At 43.1% G+C, this 21,632-nt stretch overlaps 1 protein-coding gene across 1 annotated transcript in view; it reads right to left on the bottom strand.

The window, feature by feature from the left end:
- Positions 1–21,632, bottom strand: part of LOC126241918 (uncharacterized) — a 453,558-nt gene that overhangs the window by 315,516 nt on the left and 116,410 nt on the right. The gene's annotated exons all lie outside the window — the stretch shown is intronic.

Here is a 21,632-nt window from a genome sequence, read left to right as displayed (position 1 = left end):
AGCGGTCGCGCGGTTCCAGACTGAAGCGCCTAGAACCGCTCGGCCACTGCTGCCGGCTATACCTCGAACACGGTAATATTTGTTTTCTGAAAGAAATTTCCATAAAACTTCGACTGGAAATGCTACAGAAGACATTACCTTCTACGTAGCCCCTTCGCATTGCGTTCCTGAAGTGGGTGCAAAGTATGATGACATACTGCTCCATAAACGATTACAAGAATCTTCTACCACGCCCACTTTCAACTGCGTTTAAGCACGAAATTAGTGTATACTATGGTGATTTACAACCAAGGGCCTACAATAGCTGTAGCAGCTTCGTGTGAAATTTTTAATCATTTCTATACTGTCATAATCAGCACTCCAAGATGACCTGTTGTAGTAACTTTTTAAGATTACGTATAAAGGTTATATCGACTTCCTGCACGTCTCTATATACGCACCAGATCGTCCTGTGCTCTTGCCCTTACGTGAGAATACTGACGTCTGGAACTGTTTATAGAATTTAAAAATACTTAGCAGCTGGGGCAGCAGTTTCCAATTCGTGACATCGTTATTTGTAAAGGTTAACCGCACAAATATTAAGCTTAAACGGCAGTGGCTACTGTTGCTGCATGTGCTATTTTTTTATAATACATGCAGCAAGCAATTAGTCCACAAGACCTTTTACGATCTCCATTTGTAGTATTAAGCAAATCCTTGTTAATAAATGTTTTATACAGTATGGCTGTATTTCTTCATAGCCGCGTATAGTAGGGCAAGACAATACTGGAATACCTGTAATGGCTTAAAAAGTACAAAAAAAATGTTCAAATGTGTGTGAAACCTTATGGGACTTAACTGCGAAGGTCATCAGTCCCTAAGCTTACACAGTACTTAACCTAAATTATCCTAAGGACAAACACACACACCCATGCCCGAGGGAGGACTCGAACCTCCGCCGGGACCAGTCGCACAGTCCATGACTGCAGCGCCTCAGACCGCTCGGCTAAATCCGCGCGGTTTAAAAAGTACAGACAGAAATTTGATTCTAATACAACGGTAATGTGGTACTGAAATAAAGTGAAACTACAGAGTACGGACAAGAAATTAAGTTCTTGAAGAAAGCTTGCCAAGCGAAGAGGCAGTTTGTGCCATCGTAACTGATGGAAGTTTGTACTACGTAAAATAATGTAGTAATGACAGACAGACACCTGAAGACAGCAGTATACTATCAGAACGCAACAGACCAAACTGTTATTGCAAGTAAAAAGTTTAGAAATGAAAATCGTACGAAGTTTTGAAAAGATTAAATAAGGAAAGTTGCCCTCAACTTGAAGGTTTGATATAAAACTACAATGCTTTACTGGACGTGATTCCGTTGTGATGGCAAGTCTTACATTCCTCCGCCTCCGACTTTTGATCTGACTTATGCGTCTAGAGTCGGAAACGTTGTGTAATTCGGCATTTTTTACTTGTAAAGGTTATTGACACGTGAAGGGAGCTGTCAATGAAAATAAACTAGCACCGGTGGCGGACTGAAACGCGCACCTTTGATTTGTAGTTTGTCAACCAGCCAATGAGACACACTAGTAAAGACTATGATACAGAAATTACCGTAAACGCTGGGCGTAACGATAAGTAGAGATACAGTGATAAGCACGCGACGGGAAGAGATCGAATTACCCCAAAAAACCGATGGCGTTAAACGAGTTAAACAATATGGGGAAAAAACCGCGCGATCATCTCGCCGTACACGTGCATCAACTATGAGCTCGCTTCAACTGCATATGACTTTCCGGCAGTATCACGTATTTTGGAGCCACATAACTTTCACTCAAAAGGCAGTATCGAACGTCCGTAACTGTATCGCAGTATCCCGATGCTTGAGTCACTTAGTACTGTTTGCTGTGTTATGCTAACATTGTCGGATCATACATTCGAGATGCAAATATTGCAGCCAAAAAAAATTAGACCGTTAAATCGCTAGGATGGCAGGACAGAAATTACTCAGTATAGAATTTTCGGAAAAGGAATCGGTACTATTAATTCAGAATTTGGTGCGTATTCCACAGTGAATCTTTCAATCTGCAGTGGAATATGCACCGTTTTTGGAAACTTCCTGGAGCGGGACTCAAACCTGGAACCTTTTGTTGGGAAGCAGTGCCGTTACCGATTGAGATATTCAGTTACGACTCACTAACTGTCCTCGCAGCTGTGCCAGTCGGAAATTCAGTTAACAACGAAGGAAGGAAAAACATCTGATTCGCGAAAAGAGAACAATGATGGGAGAGGATAGCACAAGGATGTTGTTGTTGTTGTGGTCTTCAGTCCTGAGACTGGTTTGATGCAGCTCTCCATGCTACTCTATCCTGTGCAAGCTTCTTCATCTCCCAGTACCTACTGCAACCTACATCCTTCTGAATCTGCTTAGTGTATGCATCTCTTGGTCTCCCCCTACGATTTTTACCCTCCACGCTGCCCTCCAATACTAAATTAGTGATCCCTTGATGCCTCAGAACATGTCCTACCAACCGATCCCTTCTTCTGGTCAAGTTGTGCCACAAACTCCTCTTCTCCCCAATCCTATTCAGTACCTCCTCATTAGTTATGTGATCTACCCATCTAATCTTCAGCATTCTTCTGTAGCACCACATTTCGAAAGCTTCTATTCTCTTCTTGTCCAAACTATTTATCGTCCATGTTTCACTTCCATACATGGCTACACTCCATACAAATACTTTCAGAAAAGACTTCCTGAGACTTAAATCTATACTCGATGTTAACAAATTTCTCTTCTTCAGAAACGCTTTCCTTGCCATTGCCAGTCTACATTTTATATCCTCTCTACTTCGACCATCATCAGTTATTTTGCTCCCCAAATAGCAAAACTCCTTTACTACTTTAAGTGTCTCATTTCCTAATCTAATCCCCTCAGCATCACCCGATTTAATTTGACTACATTCCATTATCCTCGTTTTGCTTTTGTTGATGTTCATCTTATATCCTCCCTTCAAGACACCATCCATTCCGTTCAACTGCTCTTCCAAGTCCTTTGCTGTCTCTGACAGAATTACAATGTCATCGGCGAACCTCAAAGTTTTTATTTCTTCTCCATGGATTTTAATACCTACTCCGAATTTTTCTTTTGTTTCCTTTACTGCTTGCTCAATATACAGATTGAATAACATCGGGGAGAGGCTACAACCCTGTCTTACTCCCTTCCCAACCGCTGCTTCCCTTTCATGTCCCTCGACTCTTATAACTGCCATCTGGTTTCTGTACAAATTGTAAATAGCCTTTCGCTCCCTGTATTTTACCCCTGCCACCTTTAGAATTTGAAAAAGAGTATTCCAGTCAACATTGTCAAAAGCTTTCTCTAAGTCTACAAATGCTAGAAATGTAGGTTTGCCTTTCCTTAATCTTTCTTCTAAGATAAGTCGTAAGGTCAGTATTGCCTCACGTGTTCCAACATTTCTACGGAATCCAAACTGATCTTCCCCGAGGTCTGCTTCTACTAGTTTTTCCATTCGTCTGTAAAGAATTCGTGTTAGTATTTTGCAGCTGTGGCTTATTAAACTGATTGTTCTGTAATTCTCACATCTGTCAACACCTGCTTTCTTTGGGATTGGAATTATTATATTCTTCTTGAAGTCTGTTGGTATTTCGCCTGTTTCATACATCTTGCTCACCAGATGGTAGAGTTTTGTCAGGACTGGCTCTCCCAAGGCCGTCAGTAGTTCCAATGGAATGTTGTCTACTCCGGGGGCCTTGTTTCGACTCAGGTCTTTCAGTGCTCTGTCAAACTCTTCACGCAGTATCGTATCTCCCATTTCGTCTTCATCTACATCCTCTTCCATTTCCATAATATTGTCCTCAAGTACATCGCCCTTGTATAGACCCTCTATATACTCCTTCCACCTTTCTGCTTTCCCTTCTTTGCTTAGAACTGGGTTTCCATCTGAGCTCATGATGTTCATACAAGTGGTTCTCTTATCTCCAAAGGTCTCTTTAATTTTCCTGTAGGCAGTATCTATCTTACCCCTAGTGAGATAAGCCTCTACATCCTCACATTTATCCTCTAGCCATCCCTACTTAGCCATTTTGCACTTCCTGTCGATCTCATTTTTGAGACGTTTGTATTCCTTTTTGCCTGCTTCATTTAATGCATTTTTATATTTTCTCCTTTCATCAATTAAATTCAATATTTCTTCTGTTACCCAAGGATTTCTACTAGCCCTCGTCTTTTTACCTACTTGATCCTCTGCTGCCTTCACTACTTCATCCCTCAAAGCTACCCATTCTTCTTCTACTGTATTTCTTTCCCCCATTTCTGTCAATTGTTCCCTTATGCTCTCCCTGAAACTTTGTACAACCTCTGGTTCTTTCAGTTTATCCAGGTCCCATCTCCTTAAATTCCCACCTTTTTGCAGTTTCTTCAGTTTTAATCTACAGGTCATAACCAATAGATTGTGGTCAGAGTCCACATCTGCCCCTGGAAATGTCTTACAATTTAAAACCTGGTTCCTAAATCTCTGTCTTACCATTATATAATCTATCTGATACCTTTTAGTATCTCCAGGGTTCTTCCATGTATACAACCTTCTATCATGATTCTTAAACCAAGTGTTAGCTATGATTAAGTTGTGCTCTGTGCAAAATTCTACCAGGCGGCTTCCTCTTTCATTTCTTAGCCCCAATCCATATTCACCTACTACGTTTCCTTCTCTCCCTTTTCCTACACTCGAATTCCAGTCACCCATGACTATTAAATTTTCGTCTCCCTTCACTATCTGAATAATTTCTTTTATTTCATCATACATTTCTTCAATTTCTTCGTCATCTGCAGAGCTAGTTGGCATATAAACTTGTACTACTGTAGTAGGTGTGGGCTTCGTATCTATCTTGGCCACAATAATGCGTTCACTAAGCTGTTTGTAGTAGCTTACCCACGTTCCTATTTTCCTATTCATTATTAAACCTACTCCTGCATTACCCCTATTTGACTTTGTGTTTATAACCCTGTAGTCACCTGACCAGAAGTCTTGTTCCTCCTGCCACCGAACTTCACTAATTCCCACTATATCTAACTTTAACCTATCCATTTCCCTTTTCAAATTTTCTAACCTACCTGCCCGTTTAAGGGACCTAACATTCCACGCTCCGATCCGTAGAACGCCAGTTTTCTTTCTCCTGATAGCGACATCCTCTTGAGTAGTCCCCGCCCGGAGATCCGAATGGGGGACTATTTTACCTCCGGAATATTTTACCCAAGAGGATGCCATCATCATTTAATCATACAGTAAAGCTGCATGCCCTCGGGAAAAATTACGGCCGTAGTTTCCCCTTGCTTTCAGCCGTTCGCAGTACCAGCACAGCAAGGCCGTTTTGGTTATTGTTACAAGGCCAGATCAGTCAATCATCCAGACTGTTGCCCTTGCAACTACTGAAAAGGCTGCTGCCCCTCTTCAGGATCCACACGTTTGTCTGGCCTCTCAACAGATACCCCTCCGTTGTGGTTGTACCTACGGTACGGCTATCTGTATCGCTGCGGCACGCAAGCCTCCCCACCAACGGCAAGGTCCATGGTTCATGTAAACCTTTGTCCTTTCCAAAGCAACCAGCAGTTCCTCGCCTTAAATTATTTCCTGAAACCACGTAATACCTAAATGTGGATGACCGAACGGGCATTTAAACCCTGTTGCTCCAGAATTTCGGGTTCCTAATAACTTTCTTATGCTTAAAATTGAAGAATACTATACAACTGAAGAATAGTATACAAACAGAACACTGACACAACACAGATACTCAAGAATATACACAGAACCTAATATAAGCATTATTCACGGAACACTACTTCCGTTTTACTTATATGTAATCACAAGAGAAAGTAATTAAGACAGCCCGTGGCTAGATATTGTTCTAGAGTCACGTAAAAAGCTCAAAAAAGCTACGTAAAACCTGTATACATACTAACGTAGATTAAAGTAGTAGTTGTTTTGTAGAAATTATTCCAATCCATACGTGGCATACAGCAAACCAGTGCTTAACAGTATTGGTTAAAAACAGTCTTGGTTGCAATTTTAATTTTTTTATTTTTCAACTACGCTTTTCGCCGTATTTAGGCATCTTGAGGTTGATCTTAATTTGGTATTTCTTAGAACGATCTTTTAGACAGTGTAGCCAAAGGGCATCGTCGAATACGTCAGGCCAACATCGCCTTCGTTAAACTCAGTAAAAAAGCTTTTACTGAGTTTAAAGAAGATGATGTTGGCCTGATGTATTCGACGATGCCCTTTGGCTACACTGTCTAAAAGATCGCGTCCAGCTAGAAAAGTTTTTACTGAGTTTAGCGAAGGTGATGTTTGGCAGATGTATTCGACGATGCCCGTTGGCTACACTGTCTAAAAGATCGTTCTAACAAATACCAAATTAAGATCAACCTCAAGATGCCTAAATAAGGCGAAACGCGTAGCTGAAAAATAAAAAAAAAATAAAATTGCAACCAAGACTGTTTTTAACCAATATAGTTGTTTGGTAACCTAATATGAACTAATATACACAAGAAACTTCATAACATTATAGTAATTAAAGTAGAATAGACCCACGTAAGCGGAACGATTCATGTTTTGGCGAGGAGTGATGTTCATGTAGCTATTACTAACAAGGGTTTGAATACCAAGTCCTGTTCCACGGGTGGTGTTGGTTGGTTGGTTGATTTGGAGGAGGGGTCCAAACAACGAGTTTATCGGTCCCACACGGGTGATGTAATTGTAGGAACAACTTTTTCCACTCTTTCCTATCTTCTTAAAATTGGACACACGTTTATAATTTCCTACTTCAAATTTCCCGTATTTTAAATCTGAGTATATATACGGCAGCTAAAACAATAAAAGATCAGACAAAAGAACTTAACCCTGCCTCACATCATTGGTGCTGAATGGGCAACGGTGTCTGCGACCTCAACTGCGTAACAAAGCGATGCAGGCCTTTAAGCGGGCTGTGTGGAGCACTCTCGCCTGCATAAACTTTATCAGATGGCAGGCCCCAGTTGTCAAAATGCAGCTTTTTGGCTCACAAGACTAACGCACTGCAACATTTAGTTGCTGGGCCTTATCGCTAAACACAGGCACGTTTCTTAGAGTGAGAAACAATTGATCAACTTACGTGTGAGCTCTGCGGCAGCAGAACTATAGCCTCCTCTCGCCGCTGCTACACTGATACCCTTGTCTTCTCTCCAGTTCGAAGGTCGGGGTTGGCTGGCCAAGACTGAGCGGTGCGTGCCTGACATTCCTTTGCGCGTGCGTGGCCCTTCAGAGGCATGAAACCTCCTCCCCCACCGTTGCCTGTGCACTTGCTCTTCTGCCAGTCTAGAGGCGGCGATCAATCACAGGCGTGTGACTTACACGTATGACAAATCGCTTAGCCGCCATTAGCGCTGGAGGCACGTCACGTAACATAAAACTCTCATCCGGAGCTTAGACGGCCATACAGACGGCCCGCGCCCCTATCTGCTGTGCTGACGTTTGAAACCAACATATAAGTCATTGCCCCCACTGCAAAGTGGAGCCGACTGTTGCATTTTTTTCTCACTTATAGCTGAAATGAAGCGTAGGTTTTAACAATTGTACAACTTGTTGTATTAGTATTACACATACAGTAGTACAGTTAACATAGTTTCTCCGAAATTCCCAGTATTCACTACATCGTCTTCTTTGTCGATGTTAAATCACGATATCAAGAGGAGAAATGACACCTGCTCTTGTAAGTAGGCTGTTTATGTTTTCTTATTGGTAACGCCACGTTGCGCTCTATATGAAAAATCACTGGCTGTGCTGTGTGCAGTCTGTGGGTAGTTTGCATTGTTGTCTGCCATTGTAGTGCGCTCTATATGAAAAATCACTGGCTGTGCTGTGTGCAGTCTGTGGCTAGTTTGCATTGTTGTCTGCCATTGTAGTGTTGGGCAGCGGCAGCTGGATGTGAACAGCGCGTAGCGTTGCGCAGTTGGAGGTGAGCCGCCAGCAGTGGTGGATGTGGGGAGAGAGATGGCGGAGTTTTGAAATTTGTCATGAACTGCTATATATATTATGACTGAGGTAAATACATTGTTTGTTCTCTATTAAAATCTTTCATTTGCTAACTATGCCTATCAGTAGTTAGTGCCTTCAGTAGTTTGAATCTTTTATTTAGCTGGCAGTAGTGGCGCTCGCTTTATTGCAGTAGCTCGAGTAACCAAGATTTTTGTGAGGTAAGTGATTTGTGGAACGTATAGGTTAATGTTAGTCAGGGCCATTCTTTTATATGGATTTTTGAAAGTCAGATTGCGTTGCGCTAAAAATATTGTATGTCAGTTTAAGGACAGTCGTGTATAATTGTTCAAAAGGGGACATTTCACTCTCTCTGACTACAAGTGTCTTATTTTTCAACCTCGCTCGATATGAAATTCAGGTCACATTTAAAGTTATTGTAATATTTCAATAGCTTTTTAATGAAAGCTATTTAACGTTTACGCAACGCCTAGATCGCCAAGATTATGCGTTACTGAACTAGAATTTCGGCAACAGATAAGAATACCTGTAACGAAATGATAATAATTTCAGTGTAGCGACTTTGTTTCATCGAAAGATTTCCCTGATATTTCCAGATGTTTCCACGTTAAATTTCAAAATTCTCCTCAAAGAATTGTAGTTGCGTGTGAGAGCAAGTTTCATTTTGCTGGTTTTCATGGCGGCAAACAATTTTTTTGGGCGTTTCCATGCCATGTCACTCACTCGTCACTATTACAAGTTCATTTAGGCCTGAAAACAAGATATGCACGAAATTTTTTTTTGTTCTAGAAATAATGATTAATCCTTACACTTGGTAAAACAGCTACTGCAGATCAATTAAAAATGCAACGAAACAGATACAACATTCTCCAATAGGTAGCAGAAAAATCTGGTTTACAAATTTCGCTTGAACAACAGTGCAACGTTAAAGGTGCACCAAAATGTAAGGAATCAAAATATGGGAAAATAAAGAAAGTTTCAGAATTTAAATATTTGGGAGAAATAATCCAGCCAAATGCTCTGAACAAAGCAGCTAAGATAAAAAGAGTCAGACTGGCCGAGCGGTTGTAGGCGCTACAATCTGGAACCGCGCGACCTCCACGGTCGCAGGTTTGAATCCTGCCTCGGGCATGGATGTGTGTGATGTCCTTAGGTTGGTTAGGTTTAAGTAGTTCTAAGTTCTAGGGGACTGATGACCTCAGATGTTAAGTCCCATAGTGCTCAGAGCCATTTGAACCATTTGATAAAAAGAGCCAGAAAATTAAGAGGGCATTCCAATTAACAAAGAACACATACAATAAAAATCCTTACCTATTAATACAAAATCGAGGCATTAAAATGTGGTTATTAAAACGAACTATCTTTTTGCCTAGAATGACTGGACATAAGCGCAGCCAAACAGTAAAATAATTTGGAGAAGAAAGAAAGACAGAAGAATAATTCGAAAAATTCTGGGTTAAAAGTATGAAAATGGGATTTGCAACAAGGAGGTGTATGAAAAAACCGAGAATATCACGGAAAAAATGAGGAAGTGGAGGATTACTTTCTATGGCGACTTAGAAAGAATGTATAACAAGAGGCTGACAAAGAAACCCATCTTCTTCGACAAACATTAAAAAACTCAAATTTCATGTTTGGTAGAACTTAAGAAAGATCTAGAGCAGACATAGAAAACACACATCAATTCAGGGAAAAGTCAAGGGTTTGTAGAAGAAAACACAAAAAGAGAGGAGGGACATGGAATGACGAAAGAACAACAGAAAGCAAGTATGAAGAATTATTGGGAAGCGAAAAAAGGGGAAAGATTATGATGTCATACGTCAACATTTCCTGAACTGGCCAAATTCAAAAGATAACAATAATAATAAAGTTCATTTACAAAGTGAGGTCTAATATTAGGTATTACATCTGTATTGTTTTATAATTCAGGCTCGTTAAACGTCGTATAAAGTCAGTACAGAACAATATGCATAATGTCTCGTTGCATGAATCTGTAACAAGGTCACATACTGAAATTAGTTAGAAAGAACCGAAGCCTGAATATTCATTTCTGATCATCAAAACATGCGCATTCAATTACAGATCCGTATTTATAGTATTTAAATGAAAAATACATCTTTAATTTTTTGCATATGACTAAATCAGAGCTATGTGACGCATTGCCAAGCGCACGTACATTCATTTCCGTTAACGAACAGAATTCACGCAGAGCTTTTCAGGTTTCCCTGAGATTTCCCTGTCTTTCATATTCAATTCCCACGAGAATTACCGACTTTTCTGAGCTTCCAAAAAGCCGATCCATAGCTGGAAGAAACCACTCAACCAGTGCGTCGTATTGGTGCCGCGTAAGCCACGGACAGAAAAAAAATACTGGGAAGGGAAAACAAAAGCTCACCAATCTGGGATCGGGTAGTTTCGAGGAGGCCCTGAAGCCGCAATTCGGATGCAATCACCTTCTCCTCCTTTCTTTTTGCATGGAAACACAAAACCTACAGTTTAACTTCTTGTCAGCAGATGTGTCCGACGAATTATGCAAAGCGAGCCCACCTCGGCGCCCGCCAACCGCAAAGTGCATCGGCGTGGAAGAACGGAGCCGCCGACGCATCCACAGCTCCCTCTGGCGCCGAAGGTGTTCCACGGGGTAGGGCAGTTGCCCAACAGATGATAGTAACTCGTAAGATTAAGTTACTCCCTAGGAACGCTTACGTGTTTGTCGAAATTGACGAGGCTTTTAGGCCTGCGTATCTGATTCATTGAACAATCGGACGCTCTAACGTTAGGATGCATGTTACGCAGTTTTAAAAACATTTTGCAGTACTATCTGAAGAAGTCGCACAAATATCCAGTTAGGCCTTGTAAGATTCCAATGTGGTGCAAAGACTGGCAGTTCGCTGTAAATGTTCAGATAGACTGAAGCGCTAAAAAAAACTGGTATAGGCATATTCAAATACAGAGATGTGTAAACAGGCAGAATTTTTGTTTTTGTTTTACGTCATCCTTGAGGATCTCCTTACTATAGCTCTATGGAACAAACATACACTGATAAGCCAAAATAATATGACCACTGCCCATCGCGACATTGGATGCCGCCCGCTGGTGTTACAAGCACGTAACGCTGTAAGAACAGTATGTAAGCGGAGCAGACACGGATAGGGGATCACTCTAGCGAAGATATGGGCTACAAATGGGGAAATCCATTGAGATAGGCGACTTTTATAAAGGGCGGACTATTATTACGGACAACCTCTGTATGAGTATCTCGAAAATGGCGAAGCTGGTCGAATGTTCACGTGCTACTGTCGTGAGCATCTGCGGAAAGAGGTAGGAGGACAGTGAAACTACCACTAGGCGCCCACGATTCTTCACGGAGCGTGGGGTTTGGACGCTTGTCTGCTCTGGTAGGATAGATAGTTATCTGTAGCGTCTTTCTCCAAAGAGAATAATGCTGGTGCACGCACAAGTGTTTGTCCATAGTACTGTATACTGTTGAACATGGAGCTCCGCAGCAGACCGCACCTACGTGTTCGCATCTTGACCAACGACTTCGTCAGTTACGATTCCAGTGGTCACAGGACCATCCGGATTCGACCGTCGATCAAAGGAAAGGTGTCGGCTCTTCGGGTGAATTGATTTTTTTGCTCCACTAGGTCGATGGTCGACTCCACAAAACGCCGTCATCGAGGTGAACGGCGGCTCGAAACGTGCAGCGCGCCACGGACGCAGGCTGGTGGGAGCAGTATTATGCTATGGGAGAAATTCTCCTGCGCTTGCGTGGGACCTGTGGTAGTAATCGAGGAGACGCTGGCAGCTGCGAATCACCTGCATCCCTTCGTGCTAAATGTCTTTCTCGACGGCGACGTTATCTTTCAGCAGTTTAATTGTCTGTGTCTTGGAGACACAATCGTGCTACAGTAGTTTGAGGAGCTGGACGATAATGTCCCGGCGACCAAATTCTCCTGATGTAAATCCTATGGAACCCACCTGGGTCGCGACCGGGCGCCATCACCGCGTACACAAACCAGCGGCCCGTTGTTTACGCGTGTTACATCACCTGTGCGTAGATGTCTAATGCCACATACCCCCACAAACCTACCAAGAAACTGTCGGATTCCTGATAAGCGCTATCAGTTACGTATTTCGTTTCAAAGACGAACAAAGAAGCTATTAAGGGGCTCCGGAAAGGCTCAAAATCATGAAAAGTTCAATTTTTACTTTTTTGCGTTTTCTGAATCTGCAGACTATTACCTTTTAATAGATATATAATTTATTCAATTCCGAAGACTACAACTATTTTTAAATTTTTTTTGAAATGTGTTCTACATGGGCGTGACCCACTGTGGCGCTGTTTTACTGCTGTCAAATGGTGTTATTATTAACGTCCGTGTTCATCAGGTACATTTTAGTGATGTGAGATGAAGTATGTGTTGTGGCTAACCTGTGATGGTTCAATATATATCGCTGGTGTGATTGTCGATTGTTTCATGTTTATTTACTCTGTCGTTATCTCGAAAATATTCGTAATTAATTCTGTTTCTTGAGTCTCTGTTTTGTTGAAGTATAATAATGAGTAAAAGTAAAGTTATTAGAAATCCTCTGAAGGCTTTTAAGAAAAGGAGAAATGTTGGAAAGCCAAAGGTATGTGTTATTACTGTAAACAATAAAGACGATGAAAATCCCCAACATAGCTTGTGTCCCAAAGAAGAAGACAGTTGGTGTTAATATAACAAAGGATCGCTAACTGGTGAAGTGTACACTCATAAGCATAGTCTGCCTCATGCAATAATGGAGGTGATAAAACCTATTTTCAGAGACTTAGCAGCACCTGAACTGTTGAAAAAGTGTATTCACGGAAAAACTCAAAACCCCAATGAAAGTGTAAATAGTGTTATATGGTCGAGAATCCCCAAGACTGTATTTGTTGGAATAGAAACACTTCACTTTGGTGTGTATGATGCTGTTGCGACTTTCAATGATGGCAACATTGTAAGGTGCAAGGTATTTAGAAATATGGGAATGAAGATAGGTTCTAACATGGTACGAGCGATGCTTGCTTTAGACAAGGAACGCCTTCGGGCTGCAGACAGGGCTGTAAAGAGTCTAGAAATACAAGCAAGAGTAAACAGGAGGAGGAACAAGAGGAAGCTGGAGGAGGAGTTTGCAGAGGATGAAGATAATCCATCCTATGGACCTGGAATGCACTAAAAAGTTAATCCAATCTTTGTCGCTCGATTCCCAAAACTTTTATTTTCTCATACTAATTACATGTTTTCTAAGGATCTTCCAAACATATTTGTTTCAAACTTTCAGTAAATGTTACACAGTACCTTCTGCATAATTTAACACAAGCCTTTTTCCAAAAAACTGTATATTTTTGAATATATAAATAAAAAATTGCAAAAAAATGTTGTGAATTTTCATTACAATTGAAAAAAAATCATCTTTAATAACTGAACTAAAATTTTGTAAAATCCCTGTGTTAAGTTGTAGCCCATATTCCAATAAATAATCTGTAAAAAGTTCAACTTCCTACCTCAAATACTTTGTGAGGAAAGATGTAATTTATAAGCGTTATTTTAACATTGCAAGTATAGGGCGTTCCGGAGCCCCTTATGCAGGTGGTCATAAAATCTTGACTCATCACTGTAGCTAATCTCACTAATACAGTAGTCTATGAACATTCACTAAAGTACCAAATATCAATTACTTTTGAATACATTATGAGAGTAGCAGTGTTCAATGAGTTATAAGTATTTACTATTAAAAACAGTCTTGATCACGATTTATTTATTGAGGTGACCGCTTTCGACCTCTACTGTGGTCATCTTCAGACCACTGAGTAGGAACCTCTTTCTGCTGGAGAATCACTACTGTTTTTAATAGTAAATACCAAATATCAGTAACGGGAGCCCCTTACAGGCAGTGATGCTGGAAGGTCTGCAACCTATCGTGGTCTGAATGGCATGCAACATGCACTTTTTTCACGCTTTTTGCTTTATTCGCGTCTAGTATATATGGGATCCTGCGCAGTCAAAGTGACACAGAAGGATAGGGAAATGACGTTGTCACTCGTGCTGGGTTGAGGTCGTGTGTCGCCACACCACAGCGCAGCAAACATGCAGGCAGCCCGCTGGCATCGAACCGCCCCCATAGGGGCTGCCCAAGGATACGCCGGCGGCGTTTTGCATTATGTGCAAATGCCCTCCCAGACCCGCCGTCTGCGAGCCTGCCGGGCACACCAGCACGGAGAAGAAAGAAAATCGCTAACGATAATTTCTCGCTATGAATGAGAGAAGTCGTCCGAAACACAAGAGCTTCTTATTGTATGGACATTTCTGAAGGGAGCGGCTCGAGTTTAAAAAATACGACGCCGGTAATCCTGGGAGCTGCGGTTCATTGTTTACTATGCACTCTTCTGGCTGCTGCACTTCCTTACTTTTCGTGCTTAACGGAAGTATGACGGGCAGTCAGACCCACCACAACGGTTCCATTCAAAAGTAAGCTCCACACGCCTTAAGACATTTATCCTACTTGGAGACGAGACGATGAATACCTGTTTCGTAGAACGCGGGTGGCCGCTGACAGATCCACAACCGCACATGCTCTTGCACTTTCTCGCAGACGGAAACCGACGTCAACGCAAGCCTTTCTCGAGGTCGCCGAAGATGTGAAAATCACATAAGATTCGGGCTACACGGAAGATGTTGTAGTGTTCCCCAACAAAGCGTAGCCTTCCTCCGATTGCAGTGTGGTGGCGGACGCTATCGTGCGACGGGAAGATTCCGTCAGAAAGTACAGGGTTATTACAAATGATTGAAGCGATTTCACAGCTCTACAATAACTTTGTTATTTGAGATATTTTCACAATGCTTTGCACACACATACAAAAACTCAAAAAGTTTTTTTAGGCATTCACAAATGTTCGACATGTGCCCCTTTAGTGATTCGGCAGACATCAAGCCGATAATCAAGTTCCTCCCACACTCGGCGCAGCATGTCCCCATCAATGAGTTCGAAAGCATCGTTGATGCGAGCTCGCAGTTCTGGCACGTTTCTTGGTAGATGAGGTTTAAACACTGAATCTTTCACATAACCCCACAGAAAGAAATCGCATGGGGTTAAGTCAGGAGAGCGTGGAGGCCATGACATGAATTGCTGATCATGATCTCCACCACGACCGATCCATCGGTTTTCCAATCTCCTGTTTAAGAAATGCTGAACATCATGATGGAAGTGCGGTGGAGCACCATCCTGTTGAAAGATGAAGTCGGCGCTGTCGGTCTCCAGTTGTGGCAATAGCCAATTTTCCAGCATGTACAGATACACGCGTCCTGTAACGTTTTTTTCGCAGAAGAAAAAGGGGCTGTAAACTTTAAACCGTGAGATTGCACAAAACACGTTAACTTTTGGTGAATTGCGAATTAGCTGCACGAATGCGTGAGGATTCTCTACCGCCCAGATTCGCAGATTGTGTCTGTTCACTTCACCATTAAGAAAAAATGTTGCTTCATCACTGAAAACAAGTTTCGGACTGAACGCATCCTCTTCCATGAGCTGTTGCAACCGCGCCGAAAATTCAAAGCGTTTGACTTTGTCATCGGGTGTCAGAGCTTGTAGCAATTGTAAACGGTAAGGCTTCTGCTTTAGCCTTTTCCGTAAGATTTTCCAAACCGTCGGCTGTGGTACGTTTAGCTCCCTGCTTGCTTTATTCGTCGACTTCCGCGGGCTACGCGTGAAACTTGCCCGCACGCGTTCAACCGTTTCTTCGCTCACTGCAGGCCGACCCGTTGATTTCCCCTTACAGAGGCATCCAGAAGCTTTAAACTGCGCATACCATCGCCGAATGGAGTTAGCAGTTGGTGGATCTTTGTTGAACTTCGTCCTGAAGTGTCGTTGCACTGTTATGACTGACTGATGTGTGTGCATTTCAAGCACGACATACGCTTTCTCGGCTCCTGTCGCCATTTTGTCTCACTGCGCTGTCGAGCGCTCTGGCGGCAGAAACCTGAAGTGCGGCTTCAGCCGAACAAAACTTTATGAGTTTTTCTACGTATCTGTAGTGTGTCGTGACCATATGTCAATGAATGGAGCTACAGTGAATTTATGAAATCGCTTCAATCATTTGTAATAGCCCTGTATTCCAGGGCGTTCTCACTTTATGGTAGACTACAGTTTCTGCAAAGTGCCTTCATAGCGCTGCGCATTGATTGTGGTTTCACGCTCGAGGTACTCGGGGAGCAGAGTGCTCCTGCAGTCGACGAAGACGGTCATCATGACCTTACCGGAAAGTGTGTGAACACCTTTTGATTTCTTTGGCGGCTGAGATGTGGGATGTTTCCACTGCTGGCTTTGCCATTTGCCCTCGGACTCGAAATGGTGGCACAGCGCGGGGTCATAATGACCTTCTTCTTTGATAGCAGGAGCCCTGTGCTCGTCGAGTTCCACGAGCGTGGAACCACGATCAACGGGCTATGAAGACACTGCAGAAACTACGACGGGACCATAAAGTCAAAACGCCCAGAGCTTGCTGGCCGACGGAATCATCACGTTGCACGATAACGCCCGTCGCAACACTGTCAATCGGACGAAGATGATTTGGTTCAAATGGCTCTGAGCACTATGGGACTCAACTTCTGAGGTCATTAGTCCCCTAGAACTTAGAACTAGTTAAACCTAACTAACCTAAGGAGATCACAAACATCCATGCCCGAGGCAGGATTCGAACCTGCGACCATAGCGGTCTTGCGGTTCCAGACTGCAGCGCCTTTAACCGCACGGCCACTTCGGCCGGCGAAGATGATTTGGTTGGGAAACACAGCAACATCCTCCGTACAACCCGGATCGCTCACAGTGTGGTTTTCACATCTTTCGTGACGTGAAGAAAGACATGCGTGTCATAATGCGAGTGGTGATTACTTTTGAATGGAACCATTCCACAGTCCCGATCTGGCGAGTATTCGGTTTTCATTTGACGGACTCTCATACATAGCACCATTTTACTGCATTATACACAGCATTTTATCTCCTTGTACACAACCAAAGTCGGTGTGTGAAGGGATGAGTGAAAACTGTGTCTATTCAAATATGCGCCCGGTATTCCTGGAAACAACCTGCTCATTACTTTACTTGCACCTCAAGAGCTCTTGTCCACCGAAAACACTCTCAATGAATCACGGTCTATCTGCATTCGGAAAGTCCTCGTCCACCTCAGTGGACAACCACTTCAACAATCACCCTTACAAGGGAACCTCCCCATCGCACCCCCCTCAGATTTAGTTATAAGTTGGCACAGTGGATAGGCCTTGAAAAACTGAACACAGATCAATCGAGAAAACAGGAAGAAGTTGAGTGGAACTAAGAAAAAATAAGCAAAATATACAGACTGAGTAGTCTATGCCCAAGATAGGCAACATCAATGAGACTCTGAGCTCAGGAGCGCCGTGGTCCCGTGGTTCGCGTGAACAGCTGCGGAAGGAGAGGTCCTTGGTACAAGTCTTCCCTCGAGTGAAAAATTTAATTTTTTATTTTCAGACAATTATCAAAGTTCAGGCACTCACACATAATCAACTTCGCTCTCCAAAATTCCAGGACATGTTCAGATTTGCTTGGACATATGCAGGATTTGACGGTCTACACACGGAAAAATTTGAAAACGTTAAAAACATATGTTTTGACAGAGCACAGGAAAAACTGTGCGACTGTGAAACTGTTGCATTCACTTGTTGCAGTTTATGTGACAAACTCTTATGTTTTCATCACTTTGTTGGGAGTGATTTTCACATGCACAAGAAAACCTAAATCGGGCAAGGTAGAGGAATCTTTTTACACATTCGCCAAGTGTACGAGTTAGATGAGTCGACAACATATTCCTGTCATGTGACGCACATGCCTTCACCAGTGTCGTATAGGATATATCAGACATGTTTTCCTGTGGAGGAATCGGTTGACCTATGACCTTGCGACCAAATGTTTTCGGTTCCCATTGGAGAGGCACGTCCTTTCGTCTGCTAATCGCACGGTTTTGCGGTGCGGTCGCAAAACACAGACACTAAACTTATTACAGTGAACAGAGACGTCAATGAACGAACGGACAGATCATAACTTCACGAAAATGAAGAAAGTAAACTCTTCACTCGAGGGAAGACTTGAACCAAGGACCTCTCGTTCGGCAGCTGCTCACGCTAACCACGGGACCACGGCGCTACTGAGCTCACTTCCTCATAGATGTTGCCTATGTTGCGCATGGACTACTCAGTTTGTATATTTTGCTTATTTTTTCATAGTTCCACACAACTTCTTCCTGTTTTCTCGATTGATCTGTGTTCAGTGTTTCAAGGCCTATCCACTGTGCCAACTTATAACTAGATCTGAGGGGGTTGCGATGGGGAGGTTCCCTTGTTAGTAAGACTCTACTTTGCGTAGAGCGGAGTTCGTGCGCCTTGTGTATTAGTTGTGTACAGGCGCGACAAGAAATGTAAAGGGAACGTCCGCGGTAAGCCACGTGGCCACTATGACGTTAGTCGTATACACGAGGACAACCGAAGTAGGCGGGAACTTGGTTTGGCGCTGTTCAAAGCAGAAAATAACGTATGACTGAGGCATGTTGAAGACCAACGACTGTGAGATGTTTAACTGAAACGAACGTCAGGGTGGAGGTACGGATAATACTCGCTTCGAAAGCGGTAGCAGTTGTACCAACATCAGTGGATTCCGCCGACAAATGACAGTGGTTGAAAACGGCCGATCTTTACAAATTACTACGCCAGTGCTTGCGCTGTCACAATGCAATCGTACAGATTTCGGATGACAGTTGGCGAAATAAAAATCGTTTCGTTTTATTTCAGAAACAATACAGTCTTGAATTGAATGCTGGCCCCAATTTTGACAGGACCAGCGTGGGCATCTTCCTACACGTCGGTCAGGGGGCATGAAGATGCCGAAACTGATAGCCCAATAAAATAATTTGAAAATTTAGACAACTGAAAGGTGTTTGATTTGACATTCTATAATGAACAGCCGAGGTCCCGCAACCATACGGGAAAAGATGGACATAAAAGACAGTCTTGATTACGAAATTATTTAATATCAATGACGCGTTTCACCCTTTTGGGGCATCATTAAAACTGTGTAAAAGTGCTGGATATGCAATCCTCCCGTCATAAAGCCAAATAAAACGAAAAATGAACCCAGCAGTAATTGCATCTGTTTTCTTCGGTCGAATCAGTCAACGTTCTCAGACACGAAATATCGACTGTGAGAAATTGGTAAGCCACGTCCAGGAAATAGGGTGATGACGCACTCATTCCCGACAGCCCCCAAATGCCCTCTGGCCTCTCTCTGCCGTATTGCTTTCCTTGTAGTCGCTTGCTGACAGCCGCTCGGGTGAACTGGGTTAAAGGTTAAGAGCACCATTTCACGCCTTCATGGACTGTTAATGATGTGCAAGATAGGCCTTCAGTCTTGTGTCTGACCTTTCGTTCCGAGTAGAAGGGTAATGCGATCAATGTCACGCCTCTGTTTGGCGTTCTCAGAACACCCCAGAATGTTCCGAAAAAAACAGGCCAGTTATTTCTGCAGCGGTTCCCTATCTCAGTAGCCTCGATCCCAACCAGTAACGCTCGGAACGAAACATGAGTCTGACTACACGATTCTGTACAGCTATACTGCCTCTTTTAAGGAACCTGGCTTAAAAGTCCCTACGTTACTGACACCCTACATATCATATTTAGGGCTAGGCGAACGATACACGCATTCGGACTCGCTCAGAATTTGTCGATATACCGTAGTGCTCGATATAGAATCGAATCTGCTTCAAGAATTGGAATACATTTGACTTGGGTGGCGCGAATGCAAGCGACACTCGAAAAACTACTAAACAGCCACAACAGAAAGTTATAACTCTGTTTAAACTTTAACTAGGCAATAAACAAAGAAAAAAGAATTGTTAACAAATTTGCTATACGAGTTCGAATACAGTATGTATGGAAATAAACAGTTATGGTGACTTTTAAGTAAAGCTAATAGTCAAAGGACCGTAAACGGCATAAACAGTCATCTTCGTCGTCACTGATGCCCGATGCTCTGTTTCGATATACACGGTCCAGTCACGTTATAGTGACTACCCCGTATGTTCGACGTGAACTAACCAATCACAGACAGCACACGGCCAAAAAGGAATCACCATTGGGTTTCGGGACAATGGTGGGAGCGTTTCCGAAGTGGTTAAGTTTGCAAACAGTTGCGTGCCGCCGTAGTTACAGTACACCGTGCGTGGCAAAATGGGGCTGTCCAAAACCATGGGTCACAGATGAAAGGTGTGGACGACGGATGCAGAGACGTGTACGGGCGAATAGACATGTAGCTGATGAGCAACTGACCACCCAGATAAACCAACGGGCTACCAACAGAGACTCCTCAACGACCGTTCAGCGAACGTTGCTACTTATGGGCTTCCACAGCAGTCGCCTGGTTCAGACGCCCATACTGACTGCCGTTCATCGCCGATGAAGACTGGAATGTGCACTCCAGTACCCTGACTGGGCGTCCACCGAGTGGCGACAGATGGTCTTTTCAGATGAATTACGTATCGGACAGGTGGCAAACGTCCTGCACAATCATCGGAGGCGTCCATGCTTGAGGAGGGAGCGTAATGGTCTGAGGAATGCTTTCGTGGCATTCCCTGAATGATATCGTCATTCTGGAAGACACAACGTATCAACAAGAGTACGCATCTATCCGGGGGGACACGTCCACACCTACAAGGAGTATGTTTTTCCTTAGCACGATGGCCTATATCAGCAGGACAATGAAACGTGTCACAGAATTAGCACTGTACGTGTGTGGTCATTAGTTTACCGTATTCTCCTGACCACGAGACTCCCCGGATTTAAACCCAATCGAGAATCAGCGGGATTACCACGATTGGGCTTTCCGCATTATGGATCTTCAACCGAGAAACATAGCACAGTTGACCACGGCATCGGAGCTGGCATGGCTCCGCATCCCAGTTGGTCCTTCCAGAACCTCACTGACTGTCTTCCTGCATTTCTCGCGCAGGTTCGCACTGCAAAAGGCGGTTATTCAGGCTTCCAATAGGTGGTCACACTAATTGACTGGAAAGTGTAATATCTCTTCTAAATTGACAGGGAAAAGACTGTGAGAGATGTGGAGGAATAACAACAGTAATTAATTTCTTCTACATATGCTGTCGTCAATGAAATTAAATGACACCTCCTGGCAGATTAAAACTGTGTGCTGGACCGAGACTCGAAGTCAGGACCTTTGCCTTTCGCGGGCAAGTGCTCTACCAACAGAGCTACCCAAGCAGTACTGGCAGAAGTAAAGGTGAGAGGAGGGGGCGTGAGCCGTGCTTGGGTAGCGCAGTTGGTACAGCACTTGCCCGCGAAAGGCAAAGGTGCCGAGTTCGAGTGTCGGTCCGGCACACAGTTTTAATCTGCCAGGAAGTTTCATGTCAGCGCACACTCCGCTGGAGAGTGAAAATCTCATTCTGGAAATTAAATGACTTCCTCAGATTGCCAAGGAATGAGTATGAAAATTTTTCAATAGTAAAACCTTGCCTTCGCGTAACAATATAATTAAACTCTTTTTGTA

The sequence above is a fragment of the Schistocerca nitens genome, chromosome 1, assembly GCF_023898315.1.
Source record: "Schistocerca nitens isolate TAMUIC-IGC-003100 chromosome 1, iqSchNite1.1, whole genome shotgun sequence".
Taxonomy (NCBI): Eukaryota; Metazoa; Arthropoda; class Insecta; order Orthoptera; family Acrididae; genus Schistocerca; species Schistocerca nitens.
This window is presented reverse-complemented; position numbering and strand designations above follow the sequence as displayed.